The sequence below is a fragment of the Phyllobates terribilis genome, unplaced genomic scaffold, assembly GCF_046119375.1.
Source record: "Phyllobates terribilis strain yellow unplaced genomic scaffold, ASM4611937v1 Scaffold_7__3_contigs__length_470593459, whole genome shotgun sequence".
Taxonomy (NCBI): domain Eukaryota; kingdom Metazoa; phylum Chordata; class Amphibia; order Anura; family Dendrobatidae; genus Phyllobates; species Phyllobates terribilis.
This window is the reverse complement of record NW_027362767.1, coordinates 443,351,818-443,371,265: the sequence shown is the minus strand read 5'-3', so window position 1 is coordinate 443,371,265 and position 19,448 is coordinate 443,351,818.

Sequence of the window (19,448 nt, the reverse complement as noted above, 5' to 3'; positions counted from 1 at the left end):
AGTCGGATCCAGGACCAGACGCAGAAGGTTCTGACCATAATGTAGACCCTCATTCCCAAACTGTAACTCCTGTTGGTGGAGACAATGAGGAAGACGATGATAAGACTCAAATACCTGATTGGAGCGACAACTTTAGTTTTTTGTCAGGGCAGGAACAGGTTGGCTCTGAGGACGACGGGTGTGATAACGCACAGGGTGATGATGATGAGGTTGGAGATCCCACTTACTGTCAACCCACAGTCAGCCAAGAGATGAGGTCAGCAGAGGAGGTGGAGGAAGATGCTAGTGACGACGAGGTCAGGTTGCGCCTTCCTGGACAGAGACGTAGTACTGGAAGCACGTCAACAACTGCATCCTCAAACACAACTCTGCCTCTCACCACAAGTCGTGGTGGCTCTTCAGGTCGCATGGGTGCTAAGCCTTGCATAGCCTGGGCATTTTTTCAGATCGATAAAGATGACCCAACTCGTGTTATCTGTAACATTTGTCAGCAAAAGCTAAGTAGAGGCCAAAAAATACATAGTTTGAGTACTTCATGCATGAACCGGCACATGGACATGAAGCATAAGTTGCAGTGGGAAGCTCAGTGTGCTACAATGCGGCCTAGCCGGCCGGGCCAACCACTGTCTGCCATATCTTGTGCATCCGCGGCCTCTTCATCCTCTGTGACTGGGGGGACAGCAGTCACACCTGTTTTGGGGCGCAGACCTGCCACCTCTTTACCCGCAACAGCCAGCGTGATTGGCAGGTCATCATTTTCTTTGGAGGTGGTAACATCAGCTGGTGTTGAGCGCTGTCCGACATCGATAGCACCACCTTTGGATCAAGGCAACCTAACATGTCCGCCTGCATCTTCCTCACAGACCGGCAGTTTGCCGGGGACACCCTTATCAACCCCGTCTAAGCACAATAGCCAGCCCTCGGTCCCTCAGATGTGGACAAGTAAAAGACCATTTCCTCCTAGCCATGAGAAAGCTAAGAGGTTGAATTTCACCATCTGCAAGCTCTTGGCTACAGAAATGATGCCTTTCCGCCTGGTGGACACAGAGGATTTTCGAGACCTTATGTCCGTCGCAGTGCCCCAGTACCAGATGCCCAGTCGGCACTACTTCTCAAAGAAAGGTGTGCCTGCGCTCCACCAGCATGTCGCACACAACATCACCGCTTCTTTGAGAAACTCTGTGTGTGACAGGGTGCATTTCACCACAGACACTTGGACAAGTAGGCATGGACAGGGGCGTTACATGTCGCTGACTGGGCACTGGGTAACTATGGTGACAGCAGGACAAGGGGCTGCTGTCCAAGTCTTGCCGTCCCCACGAGTTGTGCGTCAATCCTCTTTATGTCAAAGTTCCTCCACTGCTTCTGCCTCCTCAACCTCCTCTTGGTCTTCCACCTGCACCCAAAGCCTGTCTGGTCATGCCACAAGCTTTCTAACTGCGCAGAAGGGATCCTGCACACCTCCTTACTATGCTGGCAGTAGGGCTCAACGTCATCAGGCAGTTTTTACATTGAAATGTCTGGGAAATGTGAGTCACACAGCTGAGGAGTTGTGGTCAGCTCTGGAGAACCAATTTCATGAATGGTTGTCTCCACTGGACCTGAAACCAGGGAAGGCCGTGTGCGACAATGCTGCAAACCTGGGTGCGGCCCTTCGCCGGGGCAATGTCACACACGTGCCTTGTATGGCTCACGTGTTGAACCTGGTTGTCCAGCAATTTTTAGCCCACTATCCCAGACTAGATGGCCTTCTGCAGAGGGCACGGTCGCTGTGTGCTCACTTCCGCCGTTCGCATCCCGCAGCTCAGCGACTTACATCTCTACAGAAGTCGTTGGGCCTGCCACTTCACCGGCTAAAATGCGATGTGCCTACCCAGTGGAATTCAACTCTGCACATGTTGCAGCGACTGTGGCAGCACCGACAAGCCCTGGTGCAATATGTTCTGACGTATAGCCTGGGCCAACGAGATTCAGAGGTGGGGCAAATCACGCTGGAGGAGTGGTCTCAGATCAGGGACCTATGCACCCTTCTGCACAGTTTTGAAATGGCGACAAAGATGTTTAGTGCTGACGATGCCATTATCAGCATGACTATTCCGGTGATTTACATGCTGGAGCACATGTTAAACAGAATTCGGAGTCAGGTGGTGGCACAAGAGGAGGTGGAGGAAGTAGAGGAGGAGGAGTTGTATGCGGAAGGGCTAACATCTGCAAGGTCCAGACGGTCGGCAGCACCAAGGCGGCAGGCATGTGAGGGTGGGGGAGATGGTTTTACCAGGGCGCATGGTAGCAGCCAAACTAGTGAGGAAGGTGCAGGAGCCCAGGAAGAAGTGGAGGACGAACTGATGGAAGACTCATCAGATGAGGGAGACCTTGATCACATTTCTGTTGTGCGAGGTTGGGGGGAGAGGACAGAGGAAGGAAGCATGATTGTTACCTCGCCACCAACACAACAGGGACTTGGTGCTCCTGGATGCGCAACACACATGAGTGCCTTCTTGCTGTACTACCTGCAACATGACCCTCGAATTGTGAGAATTAGAAATAATCCTGACTACTGGGTTGCCACACTGTTAGATCCCCGGTACAAAAGTAAATTTGCAGAAATTATTCCTGCCATAGAAAGGGATGCACGCATGCAGGAGTATCAGCAGAGACTGTTGCAGAATCTTACATGTGCTTTTGCACAAAATACCAGTGGTGCACGTAGTGAATCTCACAGTTCCAACTTGCCAACCGTGGGACCGTCAAGTGTTCAGCACTCAAACCGTAACAGAACCACAGTATCTGCTGGTAACATCAATTTTGCGGAATCATTTTACCACTTTTTTAGCCCATCCTTTGCAAGGCCACAGGAGACAAGAAGTCTGACACATAGTCAACGCCTAGAGACGATGGTACAGGAGTATCTCCAAGTAAACATTGAAGCCACGACTGTGTCACTGGACCCTTGCTCTTTTTGGGCTTCCAATCTGGATAAATGGCCGGAGCTAGCCACTTACGCCTTGGAGATCTTGTCATGCCCCGCAGCCAGCGTTCTGTCTGAACGTGTGTTCAGCGCTGCTGGTGGTGTGCTGACAGATAAGCGCACGCGGCTCTCCACTGATAATGTAGACAGACTCACATTCATAAAGATGAACAAATCATGGATCCGAAACGACTTTTCTACCCCTGTGTCATCCTGGGGAGAGTAAAAGCTTGATGATTGGTTAAAATCACCCTACCAACCGTTTTAAGCTTTCAAATTACTAATCATGTTTATCTGTATCTTGGCTGGAAAATAATTTGGGCTTTGTAGCAGTGTGCAGCACTGATTCTATTAGGCCATCTATACTAAAGCTTCACCAGATTTAAAATTAATAATAATTTTTAGCTGCATCTAGCCCGGAAAATAATTTTGGGGCTCCGAGATGCGCAAGACACATAAGTGCCTTCTTGCTGCACTACTTGCAGCATGACCCTCATATTGTCAGAATTCGAAGTAATCATGACTACTGGGTTGCCACACTCTTAGATCCCCCAAACTTTTCGATCAACCTTTTCATTTTAATAAAGACCAAAAAAATGGTCATTTTTGAAATTATAAGCATTAGCAGGTTGTTAGAAACTGAAAACAAACAGTTTTCAACTCAAAACTTTATTCTAGGTGATGTTACATTTTCACATAGGACCCCTTGTTCGAAAGGAGCTTCTGAACTCTCTCGTCCATTGAATTTGTCAGGTTTTGGATGGTTTCTGCTTCAATTGTTTTGCATGAGGACAGAATACCCTCCCAGAGCTGTTGCTTAGATGTGAACTGCCTCCCGCCATCATAGACACTCCTTTTAATGATGCTCCAAAGGTTCTGAATGGGGTACAGGTCAGGGGAGCATGGGGGTCACACCATAAGTTTGTCCCCTTTTATGCCCATATCAGCCAGAGATGCAGATGTTTTATGTGCAGCATGAGATGGTGCATTATCATGCAGAAAAATGATCTTGCTGTGAAATACACGGTTCTTCTTCTTGAACCATGGCAGGAAGTGCTGTTTGAGAAAATCCACATACATTATGGAGTTAATCTTTAGCACCTTCAGGGATCCTAAAGGGGCCGACAATCTCTCTCCCCATGATTCCAGCCCAAAACATTACTCCACCTCCTCCTTGTTGGCGCTGTAGCCGTGTTTGCGTGGGGTGTCCATCAACCAGCCATCCTCCACTCCATCCATCTGGACCATCGAGCGCTGCACGGCACTCATCCGTGAACAAAACAGTTTTGAAATCAGTCTTCATGTAATGTTTGGCCCACTGGAGCCATTTCTGCTTGTGTGAAGCGTATAGAGGAGGTCGACAGGATGGCGTATGCACAGCTGCAAACCTCTGAAGGACCCTGCATCTTGTTGTTCGGGGGACGTTGGAGGCACAAGCAGCTTCAAAAACTTGTCTGCTGCTATGACAAGGCTTTTTTGCCGCTGCTCTTTCAACCTGACGTAATTGCCTGTAGGAAAGAGTCCTCAATTTGCCCTTATCAGCACGCACACGTGTGTACTGTGAATCAGCTACATACTTCTTGATTGCCAAGACACTTCATCCTGATCATTGCACAATGTTGATTGTAGTCATGCCTTGACCTAAACACTCCACAATTTGTTGCTTCTCAGCAGCCGACACATCCTTTTTCTTTCCCATTTTGGCAGAAAATGTAGGCTGCTTAATAATGTGAGACAGCCTTCTTAAGTAGTCTTGCCTTTCATTGGACACACCTGCCAAACTAATTAGCACAGGTGTCTGCAATTGCTTACAGTGATATAAAGAGCCCTGACACACATCACCATCAATGAGTTTAACTGACAAACAAACAAATTCTTCCCTTATCACTCCTAAACACTTTTTGCATAATAATTTGGAACGCAGTGTACATGTGCTTTTCCACAAAACACCAGTGGTTCACGTAGTGAATCTTACAGTTCTAACTTGCCAACCGTGGTCTGTATGGAGTTGTTCAATAAAGGGCCCAAAATTAAGATAACATAGATGGGGGAGGTCTCTATGAATAGGAATTCCTAAGTATTTGATACCCTGTGAGGGCCAGGCAAAGGGAAAGTTGGACTGGATGGAATCCTATATGGATTTGGGGAGGGAGACATCGAGGGCCTCAGACTTCGCTGCATTGATTTTAAAATTTGACCATGTAACAAAGTGATCTATTTCAGCCATAACAGCATGGATGGATATATGTGATTGAGTGATATATACTAGGACATCATCAGCAAATAGAGAGCACTTGTACTCGGTGCCTCCCACCTCAATCCACCTAATATTGGGGTTATGGCGAATTGATGAGAGCAGGTGCTCCGTCACTAGGATGTATAAGAGAGGGGACAGAGGACATCCCTGCCTTGTCCCATTGGTGATTGTGAAAGGTGATGAAAATGTTCTGATGCACCCCCTGGGCCTTGGGACACCCGGAGCCGGACCCTTTTTGGTGGATGCTGGTGGTTGTAGTCTTCGTGGCGGCGACCCGGTTCCGTGGCTCAGGGTGGTCAAACCAGTGGCGGAACTATTTATGTGGTTTTGATGTTTAAATGTCCGACTACGCTACCCGTGGATTGCGGTCAGAGTGAACCGCCGCTGCAGGGCAGACCGCTGAGGCTGGTGTTGTGGGTGCAGCAGAGCGTAGCATAACTCCCCACGGGAGGAGTATAGCCTCAGGGCAGTGTATGCGGAGGATGGGGGTGATGGTGCAGGGCAGCAGCAGTAACGACACGGAGTCAGTGATGCAGTCCAGGGCCTTTACTCACAGTTCTTATTATCCAGACCACGTCTGCAGGTAACGGCTGCCCACGTCGTACTGTGCTCACCAGGTGAGGGGCTCAGACAACTCCCAGATAACTTTGGAGCGCTTCACAGGACCCCCTTTGTGTGTCCTTTGTCTGGCCTTTCTTACCAACCCTTCTGTCCGGCTGCCTCGGGCCTCCTCTTGGTAAACTTGGCTCCAGTTTCCCTGACCCTATGTGGTGCCTTCCTAGCGGGTGTAGCGAGGGGCTGCGCCACATAAAATGTCACAGCCTCCGGTTTCTAGCTGAGGGTCGTTTCCTGCCTCCACTAGTTTCGGGGACCGGTCTCCCCCTTTGGCCTGACCCCTCCACGCAGGTGGATTCGGGCGTGCGGTGGCGACTCGCCCGTCCGCACCCCTGGGATCCCTTCATTCCTCATTCCTGGAGCCTTCTCCGCTCCTCTTCCTTCCTTCTCCCTCTTCCAGGCCTGGGCCTCTGTTACTAGGCCCGCCTCCGGAGCAGAGCTCATGCAGAGCCCCTGCTCCCTGCCACTTCTGCTCAGACTTCTCTGCACTGAACTAAGATGGTGCCCACCTTTTATACTCCCTTCTCAATGCACCCAGGAACTGCTTCCTCCCTGCTCCTGCACTACAGGGTTCCCCTTCCTCAGTGTTCCCTCCCCCCACTCCTGCCAGGGACAGGGACTGTCTTGCCCATCTCAGAGGCATATTGGTCGCCCTGCCCCACGGCAATGTGGTATAATGCATGCAGGTGTCGGGTCCTGATCCACACTCCATCCTTACCTGAGAGTGAGATATTACACCTCTGGGTGAGGTGCAATACCTCTGTAGCAACCGAGCCCTCAGGGTGCTACAGTTCCATTTATCTTCTGCCAAGGTGACGTATTGTGATACAGGGCCGTGATTTTGGCTATAAAAGGGTCCCCTAGACCCCTACCGCAAGCTTTTTAAGAGAATCATATATGGCGTGCCAGGAGACTCTATGGAATGCTTTCTCAGCATCCAACGAGAGTATCTAATTACAAATTTTTAACTGCATCTAGCCCAGGAAATACTTTCTGCCTAGTAGCAGTGTCGGCTAGTCAGCGGATTATCCCGGCTGTTAAGCAAGCTACACCACCTGTAGTTTAGACACTTAATTTTTTCAAAGGAAATGCTTCGGGACCATGGGATACTCAGTGAAGAGCATCAGGAGGCACCCCAAGGCATAGGGGCTGGGACTGGCAGTAGGATGCCTTGCGGTGGACAGCCGAGCTCGATCCTTATAAAAGCTTTTTAACTGCAGCAGCTTTAGTGGACGCTACTGGAGCTGGAATTACGCGGCTGCTGGCATGAGACTTGCCCTCCAATAGATCCTTGTAAATGGATTTAAAGTGTATTCATTCAAATTAGAGAGACAATTTAAATTAAAAAGCTTAGAGCTGCCTCCACCACAGGGGGGCTCGCTCGACCCACCAGCGGACAGGCACCAGTATTGGGAGAGGGGGGCAGGCCATCAGGGTTCACCGCGGCTCTGGCACAAACCCGGCGACACGGAGGTGGCACGGGCAGGAGCGGACTGGCCGTGTCGGCTTCTCACTTTTTGGATTTTAGAAGGGCATGACATGCCTATATCTGTGTCTCCCCCTCCTTTTACTCCTCCACCTCTTTTATTTTCGTATGACTATATGTACTTGTCACTTTTCCATGTGTTAGTTATGTCTTCTGAGCAGTTTGTCAGCTTTTGGACACCTTTGAAGGTGTTTTCTATGTGTTTCTATGTGTTTTAGTTTGCCTGCCATTGGTTTTAACGGTGTTCGAAGGTGTTCGACGAACAGTTCGACGAACAGTTCGGCGAACACACGGGTGTTCGACGAACCGAACCGAACTCGAACACTACGGGGGTGGCCCAACACTAGTTTTTAGCAATAAGGTTCGGATACGGCTTTAAAGAAGGCAACCACTTGTAATATAACGCAATTTTATTTATAACAGTTAATTTGAAAGATAAAATACAGAATCAAAGAAATAGTATGATATTATGATATTGTGTACACTTTTGTAGATTAAAGGTTACTAAGGTTAAATACTTATAAAGGTTACATACTTACTATTAGATAGAAGAAAAAAAAGATTTCCCTAGTATCATGTACATCATCTGTCCGGAAACATCAGCTGGAGAAGCGTTTAGCGATGGGCAGAGAATGCGTACTAGGTTCTACACTATGAAGAGTGTCCTCTTCACAGGTCCACAATGCTTCCGTCATAACTGAATTCTTCAACAGCTTTATACATTTTACAAAAAGGCTTACCCAACCTAATATTACGTAAGCATGAAAGTTCATAGGTTGTTGTCCAACATTCCAATCCCGTGACAGTGGCCAGCTATCACAGATAAGCAATGCCGGACAAGACCTGTTCACAGACCATTCTTCTGTCATAATGTTTACAAATAGTAAGAGTAAATCCTACACAGGGTTACAAATCAGAACAAGGTTTTCTTCCCAGACAGTATATTGTGTTAAAAAGCTATGTATCAGTGAGATACATTCACAGATAAAGTATACCTCAACAAAGAATATATAATAAGAATATTGATTAAAGTTTGGATACATCATATTAGGTTTCAGATAGCCACTTATACAGTGCTCAAAAAAATAAAGGGAACACTGAAATAACACATCCTAGATCTGAATGAATGAAATCTTCTCATTGAATACTTTGTTCTGTACAAAGTTGAATGTGCTGACAACAAAATCACACAAAAATCATCAATGGAAATCACATTTATTAACCAATGGAGGCCTGGATTTGGAGTCACCCCCAAAATTAAAGTGGAAAAACACACTACAGGCTGATCCAACCTTGATGTAATGTCCTTAAAACAAGTCAAAATGAGGCTCAGTATTGTGTGTGGCCTCCATGTGCCTGTATGACCTCCCTACAATGCCTGGGCATGCTCCTGATGAGGTTGTGGATGGTCTCCTGTGGGATCTCCTCCCAGACCTGGACTAAAGCATCCACCAACTCCTGGACAGTCTGTGGTGCAACGTTGGTGGATGGCGCGAGACATGATGTCCCAGATGTGCTCAATCGGATTCAAGTCAGGGGAACGGGCGGGCCAGTCCATAGCTTCAATGCCTTCAACTTGCAGGAACTGCTGACACACTCCAGCCACATGAGGTCTGCCATTGTCCTGCATTTCGAGGAACCCAGGGCCAACCGCACCAGCATATGGTCTCACAAGGGGTCTGAAGATCTCATCTCGGTACCTAATGGCAGTCAGGCTACCTCTGGCGAGCACATGGAGGGCTGTGCGGCCCTCCAAAGAAATGCCACAGAACACCAGGACTGGCAAAGTGGCCACGGGCGCCCTGTGCTCTTCACAGATGAAAGCAGGTTCACACTGAGCACATGTGACAGACGTGACAGAGTCTGGAGACGCCGTGGAGAGCGATCTGCTGCCTGCAACATCCTTCAGCATGACCGATTTGGCAGTGGGTCAGTAATGGTGTGGGGTGGCATTTCTTTGGAGGACCGCACAGCCCTCCATGTGCTCGCCAGAGGTAGCCTGACTGCCATTAGGTACCGAGATGAGATCCTCAGAGCCCTTGTGAGACCATATGCTGGTGCGGTTGGCCCTGGGTTCCTCCTAATGCAGGACAATGCCAGACCTCATGTGGCTGGAGTGTGTCAGCAGTTCCTGCAAGATGAAAGCATTGAAGCTATGGACTGGCCCGCCCGTTCCCCAGACCTGAATCAGATAAACACATCTGGGACATCATGTCTCGCTCCATCCACCAACGTCACGTTGCACCACAGACTGTCCAGGAGTTGGCGGATGCTTTAGTCCAGGTCTGGGAGGAGATCCCACAGGAGACCATCCACAACCTCATCAGGAGCATGCCCAGGCGTTGTAGGGAGGTCATACAGGCACGTGGAGGCCACACACAATACTCAGCCTCATCAGGAGCATGCCCAGGCATTGTAGGGAGGTCATACAGGCACGTGGAGGCCACACACAATACTCAGCCTCATCAGGAGCATGCCCAGGCGTTGTAGGAAGTCATACAGGCACGGGGAGGCCACACACAATACTCAGCCTCATCAGGAGCATGCCCAGGCATTGTAGGGAGGTCATAAAGGCACATGGAGGCCACACACAATACTCAGCCTCATCAGGAGCATGCCCAGGCATTGTAGGGAGGTCATACAGGCACGTGGAGGCCACACACAATACTCAGCTTCATCAGGAGCATGCCCAGGCGTTGTAGGGAGGTCATACAGGCACGTGGAGGCCACACACAATACTCAGCCTCATCAGGAGCATGCCCAGGCATTGTACGGAGGTCATACAGGCACGTGGAGGCCACACACAATACTCAACCTCATCAGGAGCATGCCCAGGCATTGTAGGGAGGTCATACAGGCATGTGGAGGCCACACACAATACTCAGCCTCATCAGGAGCATGCCCAGGCATTGTAGGGAGGTCATACAGGCACGTGGAGGCCACACACAATACTCAGCCTCATCAGGAGCATGCCCAGGCATTGTAGGGAGGTCATACAGGCACGGGGAGGCCACACACAATACTCAGCCTCATCAGGAGCATGCCCAGGCGTTGTAGGGAGGTCATAAAGGCACGTGGAGGCCACACACAATACTCAGCCTCATCAGGAGCATGCCCAGGCGTTGTAGGGAGGTCATACAGGCACGTGGAGGCCACACACAATACTCAGCCTCATCAGGAGCATGCCCAGGCGTTGTAGGGAGGTCATACAGGCACGTGGAGGCCACACACAATACTCAACCTCATCAGGAGCATGCCCAGGCGTTGTAGGGAGGTCATACAGGCACGTGGAGACCACACACAATACTGAGCCTCATCAGGAGCATGCCCAGGCATTGTAGGGAGGTCATACAGGCATGTGGAGGCCACACACAATACTCAGCCTCATCAGGAGCATGCCCATGCATTGTAGGGAGGTCATACAGGCATGTGGAGGCCACACACAATACTCAGCCTCATCAGGAGCATGCCCAGGCGTTGTAGGGAGGTCATACAGACACGTGGAGGCCACACACAATACTCATCCTCATCAGGAGCATGCCCAGGCGTTGTAGGGAGGTCATACAGGCACGTGGAGGCCACACACAATACTCAGCCTCATCAGGAGCATGCCCAGGCGTTGTAGGGAGGTCATACAGGCACGTGGAGGCCACACACAATACTCAGCCTCATCAGGAGCATGCCCAGGCGTTGTAGGGAGGTCATGCAGGCACGTGGAGGCCACACACAATACTCAGCCTCATCAGGAGCATGCCCAGGCATTGTAGGGAGGTCATACAGGCACGTGGAGGCCACACACAATACTCAGCCTCATCAGGAGCATGCCCAGGCGTTGTAGGGAGGTCATACAGGCACGTGGAGGCCACACACAATACTCAGCCTCATCAGGAGCATGCCCAGGCGTTGTAGGGAGGTCATACAGGCACGTGGAGGCCACACACAATACTCAGCCTCATCAGGAGCATGCCCAGGCGTTGTAGGGAGGTCATACAGGCACGTGGAGGCCACACACAATACTCAGCCTCATCAGGAGCATGCCCAGGTATTGTAGGGAGGTCATACAGGCATGTGGAGGCCACACACAATACTCCGCCTCATCAGGAGCATGCCCAGGTGTTGTAGGGAGGTTATACAGGCACGTGGAGGCCGCACACAATACTCAGCCTCATCAGGAGCATGCCCAGGCGTTGTAGGGAGGTCATACAGGCACGTGGTGGCCACGCACAATACTCAGCCTCATCAGGAGCATGCCCAGGCGTTGTAGGGAGGTCATACAGGCACGTGGAGGCCACACACAATACTCAGCCTCATCAGGAGCATGCCCAGGCGTTGTAGGGAGGTCATACAGGCACGTGGAGGCCACACACAATACTCAGCCTCATCAGGAGCATGCCCGGGCGTTGTAGGGAGGTCATACAGGCACGTGGAGGCCACACACAATACTCAGCCTCATCAGGAGCATGCCCAGGTATTGTAGGGAGGTCATACAGGCATGTGGAGGCCACACACAATACTCCGCCTCATCAGGAGCATGCCCAGGCGTTGTAGGGAGGTTATACAGGCACGTGGAGGCCGCACACAATACTCAGCCTCATCAGGAGCATGCCCAGGCGTTGTAGGGAGGTCATACAGGCACGTGGTGGCCACACACAATACTCAGCCTCATCAGGAGCATGCCCAGGCGTTGTAGGGAGGTTATACAGGCACGTGGAGGCCGCACACAATACTCAGCCTCATCAGGAGCATGCCCAGGCGTTGTAGGGAGGTCATACAGGCACGTGGTGGCCACACACAATACTCAGCCTCATCAGGAGCATGCCCAGGCGTTGTAGGGAGGTTATACAGGCAGGTGGAGGCCACACACAATACTCAGCCTCATTGTGACTTGTTTTAAGGACATTACATCACAGTTGGATCAGCTTTCATTCATTCAGATCTAGGATGTATTATTTCAGTGTTCCCTTTATTTTTTTGAGCAGTATATTTTTGGTACTACAATAAGTGTCTCCATCTTAAGCCATATGCCTGTAGTCTTATTTACAATTTTCGTCTGTCTCTGGTTCTAGCAAACACAGCATATACCAAAGGCTAATTCCCATCAGTAATAAAGATTAAACCTCAGACTTTTAGCTATGTTTTAGTATGTCTGGACTAATGACCCCTAGTCTACTGAGGTAAGATGCCTACAAATGCTGACATGTCTGATTCCTGTTTCATTTCAATATGGATTTGAAATATAAAATAGCCATTTTTCATGTTCATACAACGCTGAGTTACATCCTGTATTATACTCCAGAGCTGCACTCACTATTCTGCTGGTGCATTCACTGTGTACATACATTACATTACTGATCCTGAGTTACATCCTGTATTATACTCCAGAGCTGCACTCACTATTCTGCTGGTGCAGTCAATGTGCACATACATTACTTATCCTGTATTATACTGCAGAGCTGCACTCTTTGTAGACATTAATGTAACATACATGGAGTTTTTCTGTTGTGATTCTGCATCTGAACATTTGGGGTATTTTTGCCTGGTATAATGACTGTATTCAGGGACGGGCTGACTCCGTAGATGTGATTGTCGCTCTCTTTGACTTTGAGTCATGAAGTGATAGAATTGGCAGAGCTCATCTACAATCCGATATGAATGTCATCTGACTGCATCATTTCTAGTTAGACGCCATACGGAGGAGGTCAATGTGAAACAATTTATTTTGTGATGATGTTCTCTATTATGCTGTTCGCTGACAAGAGAGTATATTGTGTCCTTAAATGTCATTTTGTCAGATTTTTTGCTGGGTCCCACACCCTCTCCTCTCGCTGTGGATTTCAATTCTCCAACGTTTCAAAACACCAATTTGATGGAAATAAGCGCTAAAATAATTGTTAAAAAAGAACATTCGAAACATCCACTGTCTCTCCTGAGATTTGTTATTTAGTTTTTTTTTTTTTAGTTTTGTCTATGGCGAGGGGAATAATGTCTTAAAAACTTTTGTGCAAAATAGCAGTAGAAAGAAGCCAAAGTTGGCTTTCCCGTAACCAGTGTCCAACCCTTTACTAAATTTTATTAGCCAAACCAGAGACACAAGCTTTTAGACTTCGGTGTTTCTGCTTTTCACCAGTGCAGGGTAGGAGTCTGATTTACTGACAAAATAATTTGATGGCATTTCCATGGTGGCACTTGGGTTCACTTCACTTATGATCACTGAATCTACCATGACTATTGGTCTAAGACTTGTCTTCTCCACCTCCTTCTGCAACAACCTTCCTTCTTGTCTGTCTTGCCTTAGTTGACCCTGTTTAGATTTGCCAGAAGATATATTGGGGTTTCTTTTACCATCTCTGTGCTATAGAAGACAATTTCTCCTTACAGGAGATGCTGGTTCACCACTTCTGGATGAGGATCTGTCTAGTGTTTGTCTGGGTTTTCGAGATGTTCCTGGTTCATGATTCCTTTCTTTCCAGTTATTCTTTTAGTTCTAATGTTTTTTGAAAAAATGAAGGGTGCCATACATACCAGGATTGGGGAAGAGGGATGCCATGCATACCAGGATTGGGGGTGAGGGGTGCCATGCATACCAGGATTGCGGGTGAGGGATGCCATGCATACCAGGATTGGGGGTGAGGGATGCCATGCATACCAGGATTGGGAGTGAGGGGTACCATGCATTCCAGGATTGGGGGTGAGGGGTGCCATGCATACCAGGAGGGGGTGAGGGGTGCCATGCATACCAGGATTGGAAGTGAGGGTTGCCATGCATACCAGGATTGGGGATGAGGGGTGCCACGCATACCAGGATTGGGGGATGAGGGGTACCACGCATACCAGGATTGGGGATGAGGGATGAGGGATGCCATGCATAACAGGATTGGGGGGTGAGGGGTACCATGCATACCAGGATTGGGGGGTAAGGGTACCATGCATACCAGGATGTGGGTGAGGGGCCCATGCATACCAGAATGAGGGATACCATATATACCAGGATAGGGATGAGGGATGGTGTACCATGCATACCATGATAGGGATGAGGAGTACCACACATACCAGGATTGGGGATGAGGGGTACCATGCATACCAGGATTGGGGGTGAGGGGTGCCATGCATACCAGGATTGGGGATGAGGGATGCCATGCATACCAGGATTGGGGGTGAGGGATGCCATGCATACCAGGATTGGGGGTGAAGGATGCCATGCATACCAGGATTGGGGGTGAGTTGTGCCATGCATACCAGGATTGGGGGTGAGGGGTGCCATGCATACCAGGAGGGGGTGAGGGGTGCCATGCATACCAGGATTGGGAGTGAGGGTTGCCATGCATACCAGGATTGGGGGTGAGGGGTGCCATGCATACCAGGATAAAGATGAGGGGTGCCATGCATACCAGGATTGGGATGAGGGGTGCCATGCATACCAGGATAGGATGGTGGGGACAGGATGGGGGCAGCACGAATACCAGGAGGGGGGCAGCACATACCAGCATGGGAGACCATATACCTATAAAAATGCTCGCCACCCGGGCGTAGAACGGGTTCAATAGCTAGTATAACTATATTAAGCAAGGCAGGGCCAAGTATTTAATTACTTGAGGACTACCTAGGAGTAGAGGACATAGTCACTGTTACTATTGGGCAGGGTATATGGAGAGATGACCCAGATGCAGGTTCCACAGGCAATAATTGACTGAATGAGTTGTCACATGAATGAAACAAAAAAGCGAACCATAAAGTGTAGTCAGTCTAGTTCGGCAGCAGGCAGTTCAATTCAATATAGAAAGACAAGAGAAGGTTTCAAGATCAAGAATGCAGGCTTGGTCGAAAACTGCAATCCAAAGTTATAGAAGATGTTTTAGCAAGTCTTTAAGAGGAGAAGGAATCTTTTTGCTTAGCCAAGAAATATTGAGGAAGGGTCTGCATGACTGAGGATGGAGAACCTAGATAACACACTTTAAGTCAAGAAGACAGAGCACAAGTGTGTCCTAAAAGGTTAAGGCTACAATTTATTGGCACGATAGTGATTGAACAGGACAGCCATCATGAACTGAGCAGGGAAGCTCAGCAGGGAAACTGAGCATGTCTGTGGGCAGGAGGTCATCAGCATTGGAAGGAGTGTTGATGTTGGCCGATGAATATGAGATTGTCTCAGATAAAGCCCAACAAGTGTCAATGGTTACATTCTAACTATATTTCCCAACTTGGACAATAATTGTCTTCTCAATAGTCCTCATAATAGTGGAGAAATGATTGTGAATTGACTTCATACTTTGGTGTTTTCCACTGGTCTGATATAAGATGTCTTGTACAACATAAGTGACATCAACCATAATTTTGCTAATTCATAAAGTTGGAAAGGTGGAAAGTTATCCATACTTTTCAGTTGACTCCCTTGTCTGTTCATACGTAATTATTATCTTTGATATTGGAGATGCGGTCCTTGAGAAAATTAAGAGAAACTTGAATAATCAGAAACCTGTTAGACATTCACGCCTGTCGGACAGTGACGAGAGCACATATGAGGCTGGGACATGGTTGTCACCGTGACTCTTTGACTCGGTTGTATCAGACCTCCATATGTTACCTAGCCGTACAGAAAATTCTAACATTGTCATTCCTTATCCTGATTACCCTTGATGAAATCATATGTCACCGACACCCTTCAGATGTTTTACTGGATAAAAATATGAAATTCATAACAAATATGATTCAATGTATCCATTAATGCACAGTGAGATGACTCACTAATGCAACATGCTCTTCGTTTGATTAATAGGTTGAGCTCCTGCTCCTTCTGTAATCTACTTGTCCACATGTGTTTACGGCCTTTGAAGTGCTCTAAAGATTGACGTTTCCTGTGAATTTTTTTTTGCACGCCATCAACATTTTTAATTAGTTCTTACCTACAGTTCAAACGATGACAAGCCACGGAATATTTCACATGTACAAAAGCAAAACTAGCATTGATCAATTGTAATCTGCGCCTTTCTGCATGCTGATCAAGCTGTAAGGCACAACAAAGAGTCCTCTTCAACAACACACAGATTCCTTCATGCGGCTAAGGTGACATATTTTCCAAGCTTTCGCTTCCTCGTCACATCTTTCTTTTTTTTTTTTCATAAACTTTGGTCTTTGGGATGGCCGCTTTCAAGTAATGCTCAATGTTATTAACTTTTTCCCTTTCCAAAATAGGATATAAATAACCTCATCCAATGTTTGATCATTAGTGTTGGACAGAGGTTTCCAGATACCAAGAAGGGGTCTGCCAAATGCCCGGGGCCAATCTTTGGGTCACAGTGATATCATAAGCCATGTTGACGGACTTAAGATTAGAGATGAGCGGTGTTCGACTAGAACTGTTCGCCAATCTCAAATTCGAGCTGTTTTGGGCGGTGTTCGAGTTGTTCGACGAACCCGAACGATTTGCAAAAAATTCGGCTGTTCGAGGTTATGTTCGATAACTGTTCGTGCACCAAAAGCGTGTCCTGCATGTCTGGCGCTATTTAGAGCACCAATCATGCAGGGATTGTCTGCCACTCACTGTAATGCCACAGCCATGGTGGTTGTGGCATTACAGTGATTGCCCAAATCGATGGGAACAGTGCTCACAGTGAAACATGAAAAGCCGGCAATTCAGCAGCGGCATACACCGGTACCCGACAATTTAGAACCGAAAGAATAGAGCTTCACACATAGATTAGATAGATATGAACATGTCAGCCACATATATACGAAGTACAGTGATAGTGTTGATTACTGTACTTGTCATTTAGTGTAAAGGATTTATCAAAAAAAATATTAGTGTTTTCATGCACCGTCTCTTTAAAAAAGCCGGCCGGCAATTCAGCAGCGGTACCCGACAATTTATAACAGACAGAATAGAGCTTCACACACAGATTAGATAGATAGAAACATGTCAGTCACATGTATAATAAGTACAGTGACAGTGTTGGTTACTGTACTTGTCATTTAGTATTAAAATAAAGGCTTTATTATTAAAAAAAATTGGCGTGGGGTTCCCTGTAATTTTAGTCTCTAGCGGAGGTTAAGCAGACGGCTGGGGCAGATGTTTGAAGCCTGGGAACGGGGTAATACCCACGGAGCTTCCCAGGCTACTAATATCAGCCCCCAGCTGAATACCTAGCCTTTACTAGCTATTAAAATGGAGGACCCCCCCAAAAAAAATGACGTGGGGTCCCCCCTAATTTAATAGCTAGCAAAGGCTAGGCAGACAGCTGGGGGCTGATATTAATAGCCCAGGAAGGGTGCCATGAATATTGGCCCCCTCCCAGGCTAGAAACACCAGCCGTCAGCCGCCCCAGAAATGGCGCATTCATAGGATGCGCCAATTCTGGCACTTAGCCTTGCTCTTCCACGCTGCCCTGGTGCGGTGGCAGGGGGTAATAGGGCTGGGGTTGATGTCAGCTTATAATGCCAGCTGACATCAAGCCCAGGTTAGTAATGGAGAGGCGTCTATAAGACACCCCCATTACTAACCCCATAGTCAAAGTTAAAAGAAAACACAAACACCCAGAATAAAGTCCTTTAATTGAAATAAAGACACAATCCTTTATTGTTCTAAATTAAACCATACTTACCGTCATGCCCATTCCAGCTGAAGCCAACGATCTCCTGCAATAAAAGAAAAATAATAAAGCAACCTCATCCTTACCTTTCCATGGTTCCCACGACAGCTTCAGCTCTGCTACATCGAGATAACAGGCTGGACCGCAGCAGAACGCTGCCATCCAGCCTGTCATCCCGCAGACACTGAGAAGCGCAGGCATGCTTGCGCTCTGCAGTGTCTGGCTGTGACGGCATAAAGATGAGACGAGTTCATGTCCAATGAACTCGGCGCACCTCATGCACGTCACTGACAGCGTGGGAGAATTCTCCTGCACTCAGCACTTCAGCGTGAGAATTCTTCCACGCTGTCAGTGACGTGCATGAGGTCAGCTGAGTTCATTGGACATGAATGAGCTCACCTCATGCAGGTCACTGACAGCGTGGGAGAATTCTCACGCTGTAGCGCTGAGTGCAGGAGAATTTTCCCACGCTGTCAGTGACGTGCATGAGGTGAGCTGAGATCATTGGACATGAATGAGCTCACCTCATGCACGTCACTGACAGCGTGGGAAAATTCTCCTGCACTCAGCGCTTCAGCGTGAGAATTTTCCCACGCTGTCAGTGACATGTATGAGGTGAGCTCATTCATGTCCAATGAACTCAGCTGACCTCATGTACGTCACTGACAGCGTGGGAGAATTTTCACGCTGAAGTGCTGAGTGCAGGAGAATTCTCCCACGCTGTCAGTGACGTGCATGAGGTGCGCCGAGTTCATTGGACATGAGCTTGTCTCATCTTTATGCCGTCACAGCGAGACACTGAGGAGCGCAAGCATGCCTGCGCTTCTGAGTGTCCGCGGGATGACAGGCTGGATGGCAGCGTTCTGCTGCGGTCCAGCCTGTCATCTCGATGTAGCAGAGCTGAAGCTGTCGTGGGAACCATGGAAAGGTAAGGATGAGGTTGCTTAATTATTTTACTTTTATTGCAGAAGACATTGGCTTCAGCTGGAATGGGCGTGACGGTAAGTATGGTTTAATTTAGAACAATAAAGAATTGTGTGTTTATTTCAATTAAAGGACTTTATTCTGGGTGTTGTGTTTTTTAAAATACTTTACTAGAAATTCATGGTGGTCATGTCTAATATTGGCGTGACCCCATGAATTTCGGGCTTGGGGCCAGCTGATAATGCCAAGCTGGCCTTAACCCCTTTATTACCCAGTGAGCCACCGCACCAGGGCCCTGGATGAGTTGGGTACAGCGCCATCTGGCGCTTCTATGAACGCGCCATTTTCTGGGGCGGCTGCGGACTGCAATTTGCAGCGGGTGGAGCCCAGAAAGCTTGGGCCTCCCTGCGCTGCGGATTCCAGCTCCCAGCTGCCTAGTTGTACCTGTCTGGGCACAAAAATAGGGCGAAGCCCCACGCATTTTTTTTAAAAATTATTTCATGAAATTCATGGAATTATTAAGAAAAAAAGGGCTTCCCTATATTGTTGTGTCCAACCAGGTACAAATAGGCAGCTGGTGGTTGGGGGCAGCCCGTCCCTGCCTGCTGTACCTGA